The sequence below is a fragment of the Canis lupus genome, chromosome 16, assembly GCF_003254725.2.
Source record: "Canis lupus dingo isolate Sandy chromosome 16, ASM325472v2, whole genome shotgun sequence".
Classification (NCBI taxonomy): domain Eukaryota; kingdom Metazoa; phylum Chordata; class Mammalia; order Carnivora; family Canidae; genus Canis; species Canis lupus.
This window is the reverse complement of record NC_064258.1, coordinates 591,580-599,784: the sequence shown is the minus strand read 5'-3', so window position 1 is coordinate 599,784 and position 8,205 is coordinate 591,580. Positions and strand designations below refer to the sequence as shown.

General features: G+C 52.7%; 1 long non-coding RNA gene across 1 annotated transcript; it reads left to right on the top strand.

Annotated features, from left to right (window-relative positions):
• The first annotated feature begins 3,789 nt into the window (after positions 1–3,789).
• LOC112651032 (uncharacterized) lies at positions 3,790–6,810 on the top strand. Its single transcript, XR_003130560.3, has 2 exons — positions 3,790–4,351; positions 6,463–6,810. It is a non-coding gene; the product is annotated as an uncharacterized LOC112651032 (long non-coding RNA).
• Positions 6,811–8,205: the final 1,395 nt, after the last annotated feature.

Genomic DNA, 8,205 nt, shown 5'->3' with positions numbered 1-8,205 from the left:
GTTTCCTGTTGCGTTTTATAGCCAAGTCATTACAAAATGTCCATTCTCTGGATCAGAGGAAACTGGCAATTTCCTGTTGGAAAATCTGCCACGACCTCGACCCTGTCCCCAGAGCTCTGGATTCGCCGAAGCTGGCAGGGGCCATGGAGACAGCCCACCCTTCGTGTTTCATGGGTCCCCGTCTTTTTGTGTCTCCTGCATCTCGAATGTCCTCCACTCCCGCTGATAGCCCAGGAAACGTCCCTCCTGCACACCTCCAGGAATGCCTTCCTAGGAAACAAGCCAGACCAAGCCCCTCCCGAGCCTGACACAAACCAAACCACATCCCCTGACAAGCAGAACCTCTGACGGCTGCTGTGTGGTTTGGGGTGCAGGGGGGGCTGGTCGTTCCCCAGCTGGAACATGGGGCCCAGTCCCACCACTCATGGGCCCTGCTTTTCTCCTGGCCACGCAGCCCTTGGGTCCAATCTCCTATCCGTCCCTAAGCCCCGATTAACCCTTCACCCCGAGTCTTTGCACACACTCTTTCCTGGACCTGGATTGTCCTCCCCTCACATTGCACAGGAAATAATTAAAGGCAAAAGGGAATGATTCAGAGGTCAGGCTCTCAGAGATCCAGCTCACAGAGGGTTGGTTTGGCTTCCGGCTTCCCCGTGCAGACCACGAGAGCACCTGTCCAGCCCCCTGGTCTGCTGTCCCATGGGTCCCTGCCGGGCTCTGACTTAACAACGTGCCTCACACACCTGGGTGGCTCAGCCGGTTAGCACCTGACTCTTGGCTTCAGCTCGGGTCAAGACCTCAGGGCCGTGGGATTGAGTGCTGCAGTGGACTCCAAGTTCAGCACAGAGTCTGCTTGGGATTCTCTCTCTCTCTCCTTCTACCCCTCCCCACCACCTCTAAATAAATAAATAAACAAATGAATAAATTAATTAATTAATTAATTAATTAAATCTTTTAAACAAAAGAAATGCCTCCGAGCTTGGATCAAACATACAGATGCAGGCATGGCCCTCTTCACGAGCAGGGCAGCTGTGACCCTGTGGGGCTCTCCCTCTTAGCAGCTAGATGAGATCGGGCTTGACGATATCGACCTCGGCTTCTCCCCTGCAAACTAGGAAAAGCCAGAGGCTTCTCCAAGGGCTGTGGTGAGAATTGATGTTTATGACCACCCAGCACAGTGTCACATAAAGCAACGGCTCCAGACATAAGTGACCAAGCACTTAGCCTCTGAGGGCAGAGCACAGTCGTTCAAACTGTCCGTGTGGCTGTTAAACCCTCTGAGCTTCAGGTTCCACACGTATTAAATAAAAGGGAGATGGGAGATGGTCACCCTTATCTCAGGACTGTACACTGGGACCACTACATCCGTGTGTACCAGACCCTTCGCACTCAGGAGACACGTGAGTGGAAGCTGCACGGCCCACAGTCCTTCTTCATATAGGTCATCCTCTATGCAATAGCTCAGTCCGCATTCTCCTGGTCTGTGCTCGGTAATGTTAACTCTTGGAGGCACTAATTGCTGCTGTCGTCATTGTCATTGTCATCACATCTGCATCATCCCCATCATCATCATCACCAATGTCATCACCACCATGGTCACCATCATCATCACCATCTTCACCATCATCATCACCGTCTTCACCATCATCACATCATCGTTATCACAGTCACCATCATCACCATCACCACCATGGTCACCATGGTCACCATCATCACCATCATCATCATCACACTCACCATCATCACCATCCTCATCACCAGCATCACCGTCATCACCATCACCACCATCACCACCATGGTCATCATCATCACCAGTATCATCATCATCACCAGTATCACCATCATCACCATGATCACCATCATCATCATCATCATCATCATCATCATCATCATCATCACCAGCATCACCGTCATCACCATCACCACCATAGTCAACCATCATCACCATCACAGTCACCATCATCATCATTATCACCACCATCACCACCATGGTCACCATCATCACCATCATCACCATTATCATCACCATCTTCACCATCATCACATAATCATTATCACAGACACCATCATCACCATCACCACCATGGTCACCATGGTCACCATCATCACCATCCTCATCACCAGCATCACTGTCATCACCGTTACCACCGTGGTCACCATCATCACCATCATCATCATCACACTCACCGTCATCACCATCCTCATCACCAGCATCACCGTCACCACTGTCACCACCATCACCACCATGGTCATCATCATCACCATCATCACCATCCTCATCACCAGCATCACTGTCATCAACATTACCACCATGGTCACCATCATCACCATCATCATCATCACACTCACCATCATCACCAGCATCATCACCAGCATCACTGTCATCACCATCACCACCATCACCACCGTGGTCACCAGCATCACCGTCATCACCATCGTCATCACCGTCATCCACACACATCACCTGCACACTTCTGTCTTGTCATATCCACTTCTCCTCACCTCTTCTCAACACTTTGCCCCCAGACCCCTGAGAATCCGGCGTCTGCCCCTCCAGGCATGACGAGGACGGTTGAAGGCAGGCTGACCATGCTACGGCACAAGCATGACATTCCTTTGAATCTACACAGCCAGTTGGTCTCATCATGTGTAGCCCACTGCCCTCAAAAGTCTCCTGCAAAATACTAGTCTCATGAGATGTTCTAAAATTTTTTAAAGAAAATCTGTCTCGTGGTCAAAAACTCGAGAAACAGCATATTCGGTCTTTCTGTTAGAACACAGTACTTTGTTTCAACATGTAAAGGACCAGAGAAAGAGCATCGTGAGGACATATGTTCACTAATCAATATATTTAACTAAAATGAACCTATTCCCCCGTATAACCAGCTCTCCTAAATCTATGACTACGGAACCTTCCCTGCAGGTGAGTGTGTGCACTAAGCAAGAAGGATGTGCCAAATGCCTTTTCCTGCATGAAATTTCTCCCACCCTGCCTTTGTGCTTTTCCAAGTCTCCAGGGACCTGCCTTTCCCCTACTACAGACGGCTTTATCAACATTTCTGCTTCTTCTGTCTCTTTCTCTATCTTCCTTCTACCCTGGAAGGAAAGCGAAGTGCCACAGGTGGAGTGGACAGAAAATGTTGTGTGCTCACTTGTTTCCACCTGTTCTCTCCCCGCTCCAGGGCTGACCTGGACACTGTGCTCAGACCACGTCTAACTGGCCTGCCTCGAAATCTCTTCTTGCCTGAAACCCTTTAAAACCTCGAGAAATCTGCCCCTCTCAGAAAATGCACACACGCATGTGCATGTTCCTCGACTCTTGCACACCAGGTCCACGGACCATAGTAAAACTGGTGCTACACAAGGACGGCCGTGGCCACGTGAATCCTGAATCCTCAGCACCAGCACCACCTGGCTGGGAGTAGGCACCCAATAAATGTTGAGGGGTAGATGAATTAACGAGAGGTCCATACCCCTCAAGGTATGTTTCTTGCTCGGCAACATGTTGAGCTACAAAAGGCACACTGTGTCCCACGTGCCCTGATATATCCAGGTATGCCTTCCCTCCCCTCCTTTCAAAAATACCATTCTAAATTCATCCCGCTTCCTCCATAAATTAAGTCTCCATCATCTAGGGTCAACGTGTATAGTTGTACAGGTTGTGCACTGTTACAGTACCAAGTGCCCAGCCAAAGAGGAGAGTACGAGCTGAATCCAAGCTTGCCTGCCAGGGCCGGGCTGGGTCTGCCTTGAGGAAGAGGCACCATTTGTTTGCAGTTACGTGCTTGCCAGAGGGAAGTAATTATATTTTTTTATAATTCACTCAAGGAAGAAGTGCGGAGGAGCTGGGGGGCCTCCGGCAGGCGGCAAGAATCCCTGGGGTGCTTTTCTCCAAAATCCAGGTCAAGAGTTGAGGAAGATGGACATACGCCACCTATTCATTACGATTTACAGTTGGATCACAATGGGGAACATTCCGGAAAGAACATTAACGACAGACATGGATTCCACGAGACTGTCGGAGTCTCTTCTAATTCTTTCCTACACTGACCGCAGAGTGGCTGAGACGTGGGTGAGCCCAGGAGGCAGTGGAGATGAAGCAGGAGCAGGGGCGGAGGCGCCGGACCTCATGGGGGCCCAGCAGCGGGCATGAGGCCCCCGGAGGGAGCAGCTGCCCCATGGGGTCTGCAGCCCGGACCCTCCTCCTTCCACGGCCGCCTCTGCTCTTCTGGCTCCGGGTGAGGACGGCTTCCGCCCTCTGCCTACAGCCGCTCCTCCCCTGGTGCGGCGTCTACCCCTCTGTCAAGGGTTCTCTCGGGTCCTTCCCTTCGACGGACCGCAGGACAAGCAGGTACAAGCCCGTCCCGAGTCACGTGGCCGCTGGTCCCAGGGGATCAGTGCGTGGGCTCGGGGATCTCCGGCCACGGAGGTGGCCTTTGGGTCTCACCACCACCTCGGAAAGTCCCTTCCAGGCCAGACACAGCAGGAGGGGCATTGTGACCCGCACCAGGCAACCTTCCCGAGCTGCTCCCAGCGCCAGGCACCGAGCGGGGCCCTTGACCTGCGTCACCTTTCATCCGTCACCGCAAACCTCTGGGGCTTACTTTACACACCTGCCTCCGGTTTTTCATCTATAAAAGAAAAACGCCCAAGGGCAGTCATCACATCACATGGTCTCACTCATTTGGGGCCTAGGAGTAGGGGAAGGGATCACGGGGGAGAAGAGGGGACCGGGTGGGAGATATCAGAGGGGGCGACAGACCCCGAGTGAGCCCTAACTCTGGGAACAGGGGGCGGTGGATGGGGAGGTGGGCAGGGTGACAGGGGAAGGGGGGGACGGGCGCTGGGGGACACACTATGGGAGGAGCACTGGGGGCTATGCTGTGTGTTTGCAAATTGAACTGCAGTAAAAAAAAAAATATATATATATATATATATATAAAGAGAAATGATAAAAAAAAAAACACCCATGTGGCGGGAGGATTGCTGCACTGAGAAATGCTGTGTAAAAATCCCGCGTGGGGCGCTGAGGCAGGGGCTGCGGGCTTCCTGTAGCGGGAGGCACCGCCCTGTAGGCCGTGGCCCGCAGGACCGACGCTCGGGCCTCGTGCAGACAACGGCGAGCAAGCGCTAGGCCGCAGGGATTTTTAATATTCTCTCCATGGGGTCAAACCCTACTTGCTGTGCTGGCTTTCGGAACTTAGGACAAACTGTCGTCAAGGACATTGAAATGATCTCAGCCTGAGTGTGTTTCCTGCTGTTAGCTCACTCGGAATGTTCTGGGCTGCGTGTCAAACGCGCCCTTATTGTGCGCTGCCGGAGGGGGAAATGCCCATTGTCCCCACTCTGGCTGTTTTCATTTAAACCACTGCCCGACTTTTAGCAAAAACCTTGAAGGCTGGGAATGTGAAGCGGTGGGTAAAGCACTCTTGGAAAAAAAGGAAAAGACATCGTTTTGACCTTAAAGAGTTACCGGTGTGTGTAAGAGCAGATTTTGGAGACCAAAAGGGTAAAAGAAAAAATGAATCCTACGGAGGCCTTTTCCTGAACATGACCCCTTTGTACGTTTTGGTGAGTTTTTAAAATCCAGGCTTGTAGGCAGATACGTACATGGGCAGATTGGACGTACAGCCACACATGCATTAGAAATGTGCCTGAAGATATGTAACTGGGGATGTGCACATGCATATATATATATTTTTTAAGATTTTATTTATTTATTCATGAGAGACACAGAGAGAGGCAGGGACACAGGCAGAGGGAGAAGCAGGCTCCATGCAGGGAGCCTGACACGGGACTCGATCCCGGGATCCCAGGGTCACGCCCTGGGCCAAAGGCAGACAGACGCTCAGCCGCTGAGCCCCCGGGTGCCCTGCACATGCGTGTGTGCTCGGTGTGATGTATGTGCCCCCCACACAACCGTGCATGATGTAGATGACTCGATATCTGGAGACACGTACAGAAGCACTTGGACCTGTGTCGACCAATCTGCTTTCACAAGCCTGATATCGCAGCAGAAGCATCACAAGTATCACTTTGTCCCTTACAGCGCTGCTCCGTTATCACCGTAACACCCGTCGCAGCAAACCACGGCACCGAACGGCATGTCAGAGGCTGGCGACGACGCTCTTCCTTTTTTTTTTTTTTTTAATTTATTTTTTATTGGAGTTCAATTTGCCCACATATAGCATAACACCCAGTGCTCATCCCGTCAAATGCCCCCTCAGTGCCTGTCACCCAGTCACCTCCACCCTCCACCCACCTCCCCTTCCACCACCCCTAGTTCGTTTCCCAGAGTTAGGAGTCTTCCATGTTCTGTCTCCCTCCCTGATATTTCCCACTCATTTTCTCTCCTTTCCCCTTTATTCCCTTTCACTATTTTTTATACTCCCCGAATGAATGAGACCATCTAATGTTTGTCCTTCTCCGATTAACTTATTTCACTCAGCATCATTCCTCCAGGTCCCTCCAAGTTGAAGCAAATGGTGGGTATTTGGACGACGCTCTTCCTACGGCTGCAGTTGGAGGTGCTTCTCCTGTGTTTGCATAAAGAGTGCAAAAATGACATCTTCTGCACAAAGACTTCTTGTTTCTCCCTGGTGGACGTCTCTCTGGGGCACGAACTGTTGAATGGGGGAGCATGGATTCTTGGGGGGGACTCACGATATGTCATAAGAGATCTCACTTTGCTGCTTATTTTATTGTTTCTGGTATCATGTGGTTAATACTTCCCACCAGTAAAAAATTATAATAATAAAATTAAAAAATAAATAAATAAATAAATAAACAAAAAAATAATAATTCTCACCAGTACATTTACGTTGTTTCCCTGTGTCCCTACAACCTTCAGTTAAATACGTTTTTATATTTAAACTACTAATAATGTACATCCAGTAGGGTTGGAGGCTGATCACAGCAGAGCTAAGCAACCAGGAAAGGCTCACGTCACCCTGCCCCGTGCAGACCTCGCTCTGATCCGTGCACGTATCCTTCGTGCAAGGAGCCACAGCGAAGAGCCTGCACCCGCCAGTAAAGGCTTCACAGCCTCTGCAGGTTCACAGCATCAGGGAATAAGGCTCCGAAGAGTCGAGACTCTGACGCTGGGTTTCCAAAGACCGGAGGGTGTGACAGGGAGAGCAGCCGCCTGCAGAGACTTTCTCGGGGAGCAGCGCCTAGCAAGCAGGTTGGGGGTCAGCGGGAAGCCAGGAGGTGGAGGGACCCGAACACCCCAGTGGAGGTGCGGGCTCTGCCGCAGGGGCCCTGTGGATTCAGGGTAAGCCTGGGAGTGGCGGGGAGGCCCTGGGAAGTTGAGGGGGCTTCCTGCCTCGGCTCTGGGAGCGGGGCGGGGGGCCATGGGAGACACATCGGGCAGCTGGCTGCAGGACAGCAGCCACAGGACCCGCCTTGACACGTGTCGCCATCTGAGAATGTGGAGGGAAAAACAGAGAAGTTGCAGCTGATTGCTGCTGAGGGGGGCGGGGAAGGGGGTGGGGAGGGGGGCCGGAGATGCAGGTCGGAGCCGGGTGGGCCTCGAGCCCCGCCGGGTCCCAGCATGAGGACAGGGCAGTGTTCGGATGAAGTGGGCAGTGGGCGGCCCCGGAGCTGGTCCACGGACACAGCCACAGCTGCATGGAGCTGACGGGCCACCTGGTGAGAAGCGCCTCCAGCAGCCCCAGGCCCCCAAATGGGACACCCCTGTTGGCCAGACAAGAAGGGAACAGGCATCATCCCAAAGAAAAAGAGGAAGTTCTCCAACGGGGAGCCAGTCAGTGGGGGAGCAGATGCGGCTCTGGGAGGACGCCAGCAATGGGGAGGAGTCCAGGGTCACCTCAGACACCCCAGGAAAAGCACAAATTCCCCAAGAGGAGAAATGTGGCCCGATAAGAAGGGCTGGACTGATAACCGAAATGCTTGTTTCCAGTTGCTTCTTCCCAGAGCAAGCTGCGGTCGCTGCTGTGCTTGGCCACCGTGTCGCCACTGCCCAAACACAGCTGGGCTCAATGACACATTCCCTAGAAAGCAGGAAGGTCCTGCCGAGCACCATGTTTACAGACGTTATCAAATTCGTGACACCACGGCCTCCAGAGTTCCCAAAGCGCCCCCGGAGACAGGCCTGGGGGCGCGGGAAGCACATCAAGTCCGTGCGCACCAGCAGGACCGGGAGGTTGTGCGGCCCCCAGGAGGGCGTGCACGCGGGGGCACAGG